The sequence below is a fragment of the Delphinus delphis genome, chromosome 6 (assembly GCF_949987515.2).
Source record: "Delphinus delphis chromosome 6, mDelDel1.2, whole genome shotgun sequence".
NCBI lineage: Eukaryota > Metazoa > Chordata > Mammalia > Artiodactyla > Delphinidae > Delphinus > Delphinus delphis.
Window position 1 is genome coordinate 24,984,616 of NC_082688.1, and position 14,212 is coordinate 24,998,827.

Below are 14,212 nucleotides of genomic sequence, written 5' to 3' on the forward strand. Positions count from 1 at the left end.
ATATCTGTACACACACACACACCAAGGAAATATATCACACTAGGGGTCCTTCTATACATGCTGTTCTGAAATTTGCATTTTTCTTTTAACATGTCATGGCTAGCCAGGAGACAGTATAGTACCAGGGTTAAGAGCTTGGCTTCTGCCATCTGACTGCTTGGGGTTGAGTCCTGGTTCCATTATTGTGAGAACTTAGTTAAGTTACTTCAGTTTTATAGCTCATGGTGTTTCTTGTACTATGATGGTAAGAACAATACCTGCAAACACAGATGTGTTGTGAGGATTAAATGAGAAAATATATCTAAAATTCTTAGCACACCTGACATCCAAATAAATAAATAAAAGTTATTAGCACAAAGCCAACTTACAGTAAATAGCTATATATTATTCTTCAAAAAATGAAAGTTTAGTGTATAAGAAAATGTTTTAATGACCTGGAATATATATTTAGTTTTCTCAAAAGTTCTTAGCCTGGCAGCAGTAGAGGACATATGGGAAAAATCTGTTTGAGGAAAAAAAGAACTATTAAATTGCTTCCTGCAGCAAGGACAAGAGAACATCCACAAAAAGAGGCTGTCACTTAATAGTCAGGATAATGCTCTGCATTTATGCAGCATCATAAATAAAGCAGTTTTCAGAAGTAGCACCTTTTCAAAGACATTACTACTAAGCATGAGCCTGAATCATCTCCAAATTACTGTGATAATTAGGCGGTGGATACATTTTTAAAAGGCGACTCAAGATCTATTTTAAACATAAATTATTCACTTTTAAAAAGATCTCTCTGATACATGGAACTTTCTTCAAGGCAAGTCTCTTAACTTTCCGTGTGATTTATGGAATCACCCTTGAAGTACAAGATTTGGTGGGTTGATTTATTGCAGCTTTCATTTTTACTGGAGTTTAATTTGTGCATAGAGCAATATGAGTTAATTTCAGAAAATGTGAGGGTCTAGAGGTGCAACGAGAAGGAAATGTGTCAATGTCAGCTAAAATGTTTGTCAAAAAGTAAAAATTTCAAACACTATTTTATGTGTGTCTGCAACAGTAAGGAGAGATTGTGACCAGATTTGTTGAAATAAATTAATCAGTTAACGCTGCAGAGATACTAAATGAGATGACAGGCAGCTCCTTTAATGTAGACATTCAATTAATGTGAGTAACAATCTGTTGTACCAGTTACTGTGGGTTTGCCATGTGCCAGCAGCCTCCAGTTGCTGCCTTGTTTAATTGAAATCCACACAACCCTATGAGTATAGCATAGTCATCATTTTACAAATAAGGACATTGAAACTCTTGTGAGCCATAACACAGGCTGAAATGGATTAGATCAGTTCTGCTCTTTCCTTCATGAGTCATCTTCCTTCCTTCTTATTTTTTTAAAAAGATTTTTCCTCCTTCCCTCCCTTTCTTTTCCTTTCTTCCCTTTTCCTCCTTCCTCCTTTCTTCTCTCCCTCCCTCTTTCTTCCTCCCTCTCTTCCTTCCTCTATCCCTTCATTCCCTCTATTCTTCCTTCCTCCTTCCTTCCCTCCCTCCCTCCCTCCTTCCTTGACTTCCTTCCTTCTTTCCTTCAGCAACTGAACCAGGCTGCTACAGATAAAATGCAAACTTGGTCTTTTAATATTTGAGTATGTGCCTGTGTGTGTGCTTTTGTATCGCGGTATGTGTTCTTTTTCAGTGAAAATACCAATGCTGTAATAAGACTGATGAGTAAATTAATCTTTGTTAAAAGTATTTTGAAACACTCATTTTCTTCAAAGAGAAATGATGAGAGGGAATTACACGTAAGCTTCACTAAATGCCATATTTATTATGTCAGAGATGTTTTCCAAATTGTAATGCCCATTAGAGTCTGCCATGTATGATAGTTACTTATTCATGCATCTGCCTCCTTGAATAAGGAGTGAGCTCCTAAATGTCAAAAAACATCCCTAAATCCCTTTTACCAATTTCAGTGTTAAGTTGAAATGAAAGGAACTTTGAAAATATGATAAGCTTATTGATAATTCACTAAGTTCCAACTTCAACTAATACATTATTTTTGCATTCTTCTGTGGGTGCATAGCCTTCTATGCCTTGCTAAGATTGTAGAGAACATTGATATGGTGGAAAACATGCTTCTTCCATGAGAAGGAAGTATGAACATATGGGGCAGGGATTGTTGAGGAGGAAAAGGCTCATTTACATGAAATAGGGCAAAATTTCTCACAAGTTGAGGCAATAGAAAGCACTGTCCTGAAGCTAAGAGCACTAGGTCTAAGATCAATCCTATTGTTAATTTTTTATGAAACTAACTTTGCTGGGCCTTGATGTTATTATTTGTGAAGCAAAGTACTGAGTTCCCACACTATGGCTGACTCCGTCCGATTACTCAGCCATCAAGATCCAGGATATGTAGTCTCTTCTCTACCTTCCTAATCACCAGGGGAAAGATAACCAAAGAAAACATAATCCATATATTAACAGATTTTTAACAAATCAGATAAACATTAAAATCACAAACTTTTTAAAAAATGGCCAAGTGAGTACGAAGATATTTTATGAGAATAAACATAAAAGAGACAAAATCCCCTCTTAAGAAACAAAGATTTTCAGACAGGATCCTACCCGTCACTTAAAGCATATGATTTTTAAAAGAAACACAACTAAACCAAATAATGCAGAGCAATAAAAATTAAAGGATGGGCAAAGGGGCTTCCCTGGTGGTGCAGTGGTTGAGAGCCCGCCTGCCGATGCAGGGGACACAGGTTCGTGCCCCGGTCCGGGAAGATCCCACATGCCGTGGAGCGGCTGGGCCCGTGAACCATGGCCGCTGGGCCTGCGCGTCCGGAGCCTGTGCTCTGTCCGCAATGGGAGAGGCCACAACAGTGAGAGGCCCGCGTACCGCAGGAAAAAAAAAAAAAAAAAAAGGATGGGCAAAGATAATAGCAGAAAAATACAATTTAGTTAAATACAATTAAAAGGAAAGCAATAATTGTAATAACAACACAAGATAAAGTAGAAGTAGAGGAAAAAACAATATTTAGAAAACATGAACTCAAGGAGAAGTGGGAAAATAGATCAATAATCAGGAAAGAAATTTTAAGAAGTTGTCAAGTTATTAGACATAAAAAAGCTTCAGTTCTAAACATTTTTATAAGTGACTTCAAACTTTTAATAAATTCTATAAAACCTGTTCCGAAACTTAGAAAAAGATAAAACTTAATTTTATAAACTACCATAATTATAATATTGAAACCCCAACAAAAACAGCAGAAACCAGAAAATTTAGACCTATCTCATGTATAATGAACTTTTAATAATACTCTACACGACACTAGTAAAAGAAATTTAGCAGAATATTAAAGGAACCGTATTTCATATCCAGGTTGGATTTTTGAAAGGAATATAATAATAGTTTCATATTAGGAAAACTATTGTTATAAAATACCACATCATGCCCCCAAAGGGAAAAAAATGACATGCTATGGTCTGAATGTTTACGTCTCCCCAAAATTCACATGTTGGATCCTACTGCCCAATGTGATGGTGTTAGAAGTTGTTACCCTGCCAACACCTTGATTTTAGATGTTCAGCATCCAGAACTGTGAGAGAATCAATCTCTGTTGCTTTAAGCCACTCAGTTTGTGATACTTTTTTGTGGCAGCCCTAGGAAACTAATACAGCCTGTAATGAGTATGTTCATACCTTTAAGCATTGTTATACTTGACCACGATTTGTAATTCTCTAACCTACTTTTATAACACTTATCCAAAGAAATATTTTAATAGAAACCTAATTTTAAATAATTTTTTCAAAAAATATCATGCCAAGAGTCATGTTCCACTTTAGGGAGATGCTTATTGCAAAATCAAGCCTTGGAAGGATATTGTATATTAAAAAGATTGGGAACCATGATTAATTGCTTTAAAAATTCTAAAAAGTCCTGCTAGCAGTACATAATCTGATAATATATACATCTAATAACAGTATGTGTTTAAATTCTATCCTTTTATTTATTCATAGATCAAATACATAATTTACTGAACTTTTATTAAGTTCTTGGCACCTAATGAATCAGACAAAGATACTGCTTTGGAGGAACTTGCAGTCCTTTAGGGAAGTTAAGACATGCAGCTAAAAACTATTTCATATGATAAGGAAAAGGAAAGAGGAGCACAGATTAAATTATACAGAAATTCAAATGAAGGTCATTTTCAGCAAGGCTGAGAATGGAAGGCATGACAGAAAAGTAAGTTGGTTCTTGAAGAACTTGGACCCAAGGAGAAGACCATCCCAGTGCAAGGTACACATAAGCTAAAAGACAGAATTGGTGGTCATACGGATTACTTGAAGATCAGCAAGTAGGACTACTCATAAAATGTTTGCAGTCACTCTGTTCCATTAATATCCATTTAAAACCAAGCAAAATCAGTGAGTTGGCTGGATAATACCATTATCAGGATCAAGGCCTCCAAAGTTAAAAAAATAGTTGGTAGGGTAGATTTAAGTAGAAAATTTGTTTTCATGACTCATGAGATTCTTGGAGAAAGAGTTGGGATGGTATGTATATGAAGGAGCTGTCTGGCAAGCCTAGATTGGGGAAAACCAAAGAACAGGCACTTCTGTGTCCTTGCTGGTGACCAGGAACACACAGTTTCATTGGGTCCAGTACTGCAGCACCATGTGGCACTGTATCTCTGGAAGGGTTACTAAATAAGATTGTCAACTTCTGAAAACTTAACACAACTGGAGATTCCTTGAGATGGTTCACAATAAAATTTTTAATATTTCTTTACAAGATTATTCAAGATAATCTAGCAGAATCAGCCACCGTGTGGAGGAGGAGATCTGGAATTAGAGTTAGAAGGTCTAGGCCATGGTCCTTTACTTATTATTTTTTTCGTATCCAGATTATTTTCAAAACAGACTTGAAGCACCTTACTATAGAAATCTCAGATAGAGTAAAGTAAAATCATCCAGAATTAGATAATGTGAACAAATGAAACACGGTTATTGGCTAAGATTAGGGTGGGGTTTTTTTTTCCTGTATTTTTGTTTTGTTTTGTTCCTTTGGTTTGTTCTTTGCTTTTTCCTACTTATTGAAAAGAAAAAAACAAAAACAAAAAAACCCCCAGCAATGTGGAAGATTAGGGGAGGGTCTTTTTTTTTTTTTTTTTTTTTGATAACTTGGGCAAAAAGGAAACCTTAGAAGCCAAAGATGAAGAAGTACAAATGTATTTTGCAAATTACAATTCTGATTAGTTTCATTAGTGAACCTTTGTAGTATTCTATTTCCTAGAACAATAGATTTGCTTTCTTAAACTGGTCAGATAGTTAAAAAGTCATCCTATAGGTATAAGTATGAAATAATTCACTCTATTTTCCTATTTTCTGTATCACTTAAAGTCTTTGCTACTTGGAAAAACTGACTTACAAAAATTTACAAGAAAGATTCCTTGTTACTATTCAGGACTTGAGAAACAGGGATAACACGGATTTTAGCCAATACTATTTTTAACTGAAAAAGCGTAAATCATTAAGCATCTACCATTGTTTTCAAATTTAAGATAAAATCTGGAGCAAAATGTAAAGACATGCAAACAGGTTCAAATCAAAATTCCTTCCCTAAGTTTAACTGCTATTAGGCAGCATTTGGGGTTTTCTTTTTCCTCTAGGGAAACTTCCAATTCCCAGTGTTTCTGAGTGTGTGAAAACCAGAGGACCATGGTACCAATGTTCTTCTTCATAAACTATTTGTGGTTTGGCATTGAGAGTCCTCACAATTGTGCCTGTGTAACTTTAGAGTTCTCCACAGTCTGGCTTCCTCATGCTAGTATTCAGCTCTGGTTAGTTAGCTTGTCCCACTGCTGCCTACATATGTGCACGTGAAAACGTGTGTATGCATTTTGGACAGGGGGCGAGAGGGGGCAAGGCAAAAAGTTGTCCTCTTCTATACTATATTACTTAATAGAAGAATCAGACTGAGTTTTGAATTTATGTTGTTTCTGGTCTGTATACAAGGCTATAAAATATTAATTTTTAATAAAGGAAAAGTTATCTTTAAGAATTAAGTTCCTCAATAATTATATTTTGTCAGAAAAACTAATGGCCTCTTTACTAAGTCTTATAGTTGAATAAATGACGCTGGCCGATCAAGCTATTTCTTAAAGGCATAACCTTTTGTTTTCTTTTTTCCTTTTATTTTTTAAAAAATATTTTTTCTATTTCTTTACTGTTGTTTCTTTTACTTTTTTTTGGAGAGGGCCACACTGAATGACTTGTAGGATCTCAGTTCCCTGACCAGGGATTGAACCAGGGCCCCGGCAGTGAAAGCCCAGAGTCCTAACCACTAGCCCACCAGGGAATTCCTCTTTTTCCTTTTAAACCTAGGGTATTAAACACATGCATGGCAGGAGCACCAGCCCTATGGCCACAGACTATGACCATCAGACATTAAGAGTAGATCATAATACTCTTTACTCTCTGAGCCTGCATCTGGTCTCAGATCTTTCTCAGCAAGAAACTCTAGAAAGTCACAACAACTGATGAATATTAAATGCAACTTGTAAAGTATTCTACCCCTGCTTCAAATTTTATCAGTATTTGAAGCTAGTTTTGTAATTTTTAAATTTGCTTATTCTAGTGATATTTTCTTTCTCTGGGCACGGTACACAAGGTCTTTCATGAGTTGGCACCCAAGGGTTTTGTTTGTTTGATTTCCTCTGTTTTTGCTCACACCTTTTGTTTTGAAGTTTTCCTTACAGGACTATTAGAATTGTTTAAAGAAAACCAGATTTGGTAGTATCTACTGGTATAACCAGTGTAGATGGGCTTAAACTCCATAGTGCTAAATTTTGCTCACTTCTTTTAACAAATGATTATTGAGCATGTATTACATAGCAGCTTATTCTCTATACAGAAAGTAAACGACACAGTTCCTGCCTTCAAAAACTTTATATTTTAAACAGGGAAAGATATTTTAGGGAACCATTTATTCTGTTTTCAAGAGGATCATCTGGGCTGTTAAAATGCTTTCGCAAACTTTTTTGGATAAGCAACAGTCTCAGATACAAACTCTGTATGTAGCATTCTTCTGAAACAATCCAGTTAGTTGGCAGTGTCTGTGATCAACACCAACTGCTCCGAATTTTTTGGAGAAGGGCATGAGCATGTGTATGCTGTGTATGATACAGGAATGCTACTGAAATCCAGCTTAATCCATTAACTCATAAAACAGACTCAATGTTTGTTTAGTGCTTGGCAATACATTTTCTCCAATTTCAAAACTCATTGGAAATCCCACCCACATTTGAACATATTTTTTTCTTCTAAAATTCTTCAAAGTAATCGTTGAAGAATAGGAACACCAGACAGTTCAAGTAAGTAGGGTTGAAATTCCTATCAACACCTGACAACTTGGCACATTGGAAAGAACATGGTCTTTGATGTCTAGAAAGACCTTTCCATCTCTTTTATGTGAACCTTGGCAAATCAGGGGACATCTCTGAACCTCATTTCTTCATCTCTTGAGTAGGGATAATATCTACCTGCGAGGGCCATTATAAGGATTAAAGGGATAATACATATTAAAATCTTGGCACATAATAGGCACTTCATAAAAATTAGCTATGCTATCATTCTTATTATCAGTAGTAATACTGTTAAGAGATCTAAGTTAAGCTTATGTTTATCACTCATTTATTCATTTAATAGTGCTTACTGAACAATGTCTGCTGTACACAGCGTCCTGTTTTGGGTGCTATAGGGTATGGGTGGGCATGATACAAACACATGAATTTTGCCTTCAACAGTCTTATTTTCTAGTTGGAAAAGAACATGTACATAAATATTTAGAAGAGAAGGTGCCAAGGAGAGGCACACTAAATGGTATAGAGCTTAGAAGGAGGGAAGAGTCTAGTTTTATTAGGAACTGAGGTGGAAGAGGAAGTAGGGAAAGGCTTCCTGGAGAAAATACAACTCTGTTCTCCCTCTCCACTGGGTAAGTGGGTCCTTTTAGGTCAATGAGTTCACAACAAAACTACCCCCTCCTCCTCCGAAGTCTCTGACATTCTTTGCTCTTTCCAGTGGCTGTTAGCAGCCTCTTCTTCTAGATGCCCCTCATTTCCCTAGCAGATCTGAAAGGGACATTAAAGATCAACTCCTTCATTCCCCTGAAGGATCCCATTTTTAAAAGTCTATTTTAAAAAGCAACTATTTGCTTTCTTTGTAAGGTATGAAGCAACTGTAGACCTATCTCTTATCTGCCTACGGGCATTTTTATTTTGGTTTCTTATTACAAACCCCTTGGGCAATGAGGTTCCAGGTTTTCCACATAATTATCTGACCTTTGTTCAATCTCATGGCAATTATTTTGTTCTCCTTAAGCAGTTTGTAGTCATCATTCATTTTTAAAAAGTACACTGAAGCTGTTTTTATAGTATATGGCTGAACTTGAGATTTTGGAGATGCATCTTTACAGAATTAAAGATTTGTCCTTCCCTGTTACAGGCAATGAATACAATATAACTAACATGATTCCCCCATTTTTGCTTAGAAACTCCCTGTCAAATGCAAAACGTAGCTGCAAGAATTACTTTCTGTACGTACCATGATGGATATTAAAAAGTCATTTAGAAACTTTTATTGGGGCTTCCCTGGTGGCGCAGTGGTTGAGAGTCCGCCTGCCGATGCAGGGGACACCGGTTCGAGCCCCGGTCCGGGAAGATCCCACATGCCGCGGAGCGGCTGGGCCCGTGAACCATGGCCGCTGGGCCTGCGCGTCCGGAGCCTGTGCTCCGCAACGGGAGAGGCCACAGCAGTGAGAGGCCCGCGTACTGCAAGAAAAGAAACAAAAGAAAAAACTTTTATTGATTGTTCCTTGTTAAAATTCTAGGAGGAACAGAATTAAGATGCTATTTTCTTCATATAATAAACATTTACATACTCATTCACATACAGACATACAAACACACATTCACACACGATGCCATTTCCTTTAAAGTCAGACACAAGCAAGCATGTCTGTTATCCCCACTATTATTTCACACTCTTTTGGAAAAATCAGCCATGCAAATAGTTAAGAAAATAAAGAGATATAAATACAGAAAAATGCAAATTTCCAACTTCATAAAAACCCAAGAAACCAACTAAAAACTCATAAATATAAAAAGAGAAACCAATCAGGTAGCAGGTTAGAAAATGAATATATAAAACTCAAAAAGTTCTTATTTAACAAAGAAGGATCAGGTAAGAAATACAATGGTGAACATTCTGATACAAAATACAGCTTAATACATAAAATATTTAAGAATAAACTTAAAAAATAAAAGTTCAGAACTTACCTGAAGAAAACTGTAAAACTCCATGAAAGATCATAGAAAGGGAGGAATAAATGAAGAGTTACACTTGGTTCTTGTGCAAATACTCACTCTAGTGATGCCATTATTCACTGAACAAACCTATGTGTTTAACACAATCTTGATAACTTTTTAAATTAAATTAAAGTTCATTTAAAATAAAAATTAGCATAGCAAAAAATTTCTGAAGAAAAACAGTAACTGAGGAGGGCACTGAGCTGTCAGATATTCAAATACAATAAGCGTAGGATGGCCAATAAGCATTTGACTAGATGCAGACTACACATAATCAAAGTCATTATTATGACTACTAATAATTAAAGAAATAAAAATTAAAATAAAAATTTTAATTTTGGCAAATATTAAAAATATTTTTGCTTTTTTGGCAAATATTAAAAATAATAAAGATATCTAGGGCTTGTAACTATAAGGATCAAGGATTCATATACTGCTAATGTAGGTGGGTACAATTTTCTTAAGAGAAATTTGGCAATATATTTCAAATTTTTAAATGTGTTCACTCTTAAGGTTATGCACCAAAGTATGTAGGCATGGATGATGTGCTGAATCAATTGTTTTGTCTGGTCATTTTTCCTATATAAAAATTAGATGAGTGACTCAATATATATGAACACGGATATTCGTTGCAGCTTTATTTATAAGCAAAAATGATACAGATAAATAAAAAGAAAGATGAAACAGACTAAGATTTTATTTATGAATGCAAGAGCAAGAATCTTTAATGGTTAGGTGAAAAAAGCAGGCTATAATACAGAAGTATGATATATCATCTTAAAATACGTATGTGTGTATATATGTGTGTATATATATATATACACACACACACAGCTGGCTCTCTGTATCCACGGGTTCCCCATCCATAGATTCAACCAAACCGCAGATCAAAAATAGTTTTTAAAAATCCAGAAATTTTCAAAAAGCAAAACTTGAATTTGCCATGTGCCTGCAACTATTTACATAGCATTTACATTGTATTAGGTATTATAGGAAGTCAAGACATGATTTAAAGTGTACAGGAAGATGTGCATAGGTTATGTGCAAGTACAATACTATGCCTTTTTATGTGGGGGACTTGAGCAACCACAGATTTTGGTATCCACGGGGGTCCTGGAACCAATCCCGCACAGATACTGAGGGACAACTGCAACTGTATAGCAAGAGAGCGCGCGCACACGAGTAGTCACCAAAATGTTAATAATTTTCATCTCTAGGTGGAATGGTTATTAATAACCTTTGTTACTTTTTTATTTCTTCCTTTGAGTCTGGGTATTTAAAAATAATAAACATTTAAACTTTTAGATATCTGTGACTCTTGCCATAGCTATTGCTGCTCAGCCTCCTTTCCTGTGAGCCTTGAGCAGAGATCTCTGCTCTCTCAGGGCAGCACCATCTTCTTTCTTCTTGTCATTGATTTCTATTACCTCTGGCCTTTCTTGCTGCATGTGAAGCCACAACAAGGGGCTGCTTTTCCATTGGAAGGACTGGAATCCTCTTTGAGAATGCTGATATCTGAGTTGTTATCTGATGTTCCCGAAGCTGCCCAGGACTGTGGGGATAAGTTCTCTGGAGTCTACTAACTGTTCACCAGCCCGATTCCTTTCCTTTGTAAGTACCCGGCAGTACTGCATTTCCCACAGCGGTCCTCTGTGTTCTTTCCTTCATCTGGCTAGATGTTCATCCCTGAGATGACCTTGAGAACTATGTTGAAGGTGACAGAGCCTGAAATCTTTGAATGACTTGTGATCAGAGTCATTCTGCCAACCTAGAATTGCCTTGGACTGTTTCTGAGTGCTCACATGCATGCATGTGCACACACACACACACACACACACACACACACAAATAAAACATACAAACAAGCAAAGCCAAAAGCAAACAAACAACAAGAAACAGTTCTGTGCTTGAGTCATTATAATTTTTGAGTCTATTTGTTATTGCAGATAATTGACCCTAACTAAAACTGCGTCATTTTTTTCATGCAGTGCTAAGCCAGTGTCCTTTCTCCCACTCTGGTTTACATTTTGTACCCTGGTCAGCCCAGCTTGTACCCATGTATCAGAGTCCTTCATGAATAGAGCTCCTTCAGCTGGTGCCCCAGTCTCGTTCTCTACATGGGTCACCTGTGAGTTTGTGTGGCCCAGCAGGGAACATTCTCAGATACCTTCACTATGGTATTCTCCCTTCCTCTTCTGCCTTCTCCTTAGGTATGCATATCTTGAACTTTCTTTTAGCCAAAACCATCATGGCATTTGATTTATAGAGAAGACTCTTAATGCTTGTTCTTCCCAATTGATTATCTGTGCTGGGATAGCTTGAGGCAAAGCTAGGATTCCCATTATACCGGCAAGAAACTGTCTTGTTTCACAGGATGTTTGTAAGCTGCTAAGTCTGAACTAAATAAATTAGGAGCCTCAGGCATCCCGGTCATCAGTGAGGAAGTGGGGTTTAGTGAAAAACATGTCAGGGGGATCTGCGTTTGAGTCCTGAATCCTGCTTATCAGCTGTGCTGTTCTCCCTGACTTGCAGTTTCCTCAGCAGCAAAATGGGAAAAAAAGTAATTCCCACATGATAAGTGCATTCTGAAATATAAATGGGATGATCTTTGTAAATTGCTTGGCACTTAATGTCACAATAACTGACAAATAAATTTGATAAGATGAAGAATAATGACAATGATAGAAAAAATGATGAAAAAGTCCATTGGGTTGAAAATCTACAGGAGAGAAAGACAGGGATTGAAAGAGAGAGACGTTTGGATGCCCAAAGGATAGACACTGGCCCTGACCAAATTAAATTACAATCAATGGTATTTTAATATTATATGTGACTCACAGTTATTAAATACAGCTTCAAAGCTAGCATGGCAACTTGGTCTGCCATGTCTATGGTGCTCATGCCCTCTCCTCCCCAGAATTTTCATTATTCTCCTTTGACATATTTTATGTGAATGTAGATATTTTCAGTGGGTTATTATGCCCCATTGAGATATTAGCACCTTCTAGAGTACTTCATGATTTCATCTCCTTAGAATGTATTCCCATGGAAACAGAATATAATATAACACAAATGAGAAGGGGCCCCATACGCCTTTCCTGTGTATATCTTCAAGAACGACATTAACTAGGGGAATGAGGCTGGCAGTATGGAGTTTATTGTGGATTTTCATAGTGATTCCCTTTGCATCTCTCAAAGAGTTCTGTTTTTAATAAACTTTACTAGAAATGTAACATTACCAAAAAGTATAATCAAGTGCATTGTATATGTATGAATCATAATAAATGGGGATTAGATAATGTTTTTGCTTACAAAAATAGGCTGTTTCACAGTTGATATTTATTTTTTAGTGGAAAAATTTGTTTGGGTGAAGCAAGGGAAAGGCTTTAGAATAGGGTTGACTTATATTCAAGTAAAATTTATGAATACACATGAAGTCAACCACAACGTTCTCTCTACCCCGTGCTGTGCTCAAGCATGGGCTGAATTGGTGGGTTCTGTGGGCTCTAAGGGTTGCAATCGTCTGAATCCTCGTAAAGGATTATCTTCATAATAGTTCTTCAATTTGGGACCTTGAACACCTGACTTCTCTTAGTCCTGGCTAAACGTGATGAGCCTAGCACATCTGACACGTGAAAACAGATCATTTTGAGCACCCCCCTCCTCTAAGTGACAAAATGATTTTCAGTAATAATAATGAAATGAATGAATAATAATAGTGGCAAGGAAAGAAATACAGACAGTAAATTTTTTCTATGAATGTATATATAATCTCATCAATAGAAAATTACATTATAAAAAAACCAAAAAATTAAAGGATTAATGTTTTTAATTACATTAACATAGTTTTTTAAAAGGGAAAAGAGCTTATACCTACATTTACATAATAACATTATAATTTCTGTTTTTGTACTTTGTGCAAATGTGTCAATGACTTTGTCAAATTTGGTCTTCTTTGCCTGTTTATGTTCAATAGACAGTATAGCCAGACTTGTCAATCTATCTTCCCTTATAGTTGATAAAAATTATTTGTTTTAATTAATCTTCTAGTTTGAGAGATATGATTGACATACAGCACTATATAAGTTTAAGGTCTACAGCATAATGATTTGACTTACATATAACATGAAATGATTATCACAATAAGTCAGTGAATATCCATCATGTCATATAAATACAAGATTAAAGAAACAGAAAAAAACTTTTCGTCATGATTAAAACTCTTAGGATTTACTCTTAACAACTTTCATATATAACATAAAGTAGTGTTAATTATATTTCTCATGTTGTACATTACATCCCTAGTATTATTTATCTTTTAACTGGAAGTTTGTTCCTTTTGACTGCCTTCATCTAATTCCCCCTCCCTCCACCCCCTGTCCCTGGTAACCACAAATCTGATCTCTTTTTCTATGAGTTTGTTTGTTTGTTTCTGAAGTATAATTGACCTATCTTCTCTCATAGCTGAACAAAAAATTTTGTTTTTATTTATTTTAATTAAAATTTTTCTTTCACAAGAATAAGAGTGATACACACATAATTACGAAAAATCTTATACATAGAATAAGTTTGGCAAATTCATAAAAACCCTATTCCACAATGAATTCCAGAAATTGTTATATAGGCTATGTCTTTGTCTTTGGGATCAATTCCAGCAGCTTTCAAATGTCTCTGAAATTTAAAAAACAAACTAAAATACCTTCTTCAGAAAATTTATCAAAAATGTTTTATATTATGCAAAATCTTCTGTAAAAAAAAAAATCAAGGAAATGGGGAATTCCCTGGCAGTCCAGTGGTTAGGACTCCATGATCTCAATGCCGAGGGCCCGGGTTCAATCCCTGGTTGGGGAACTAAGATC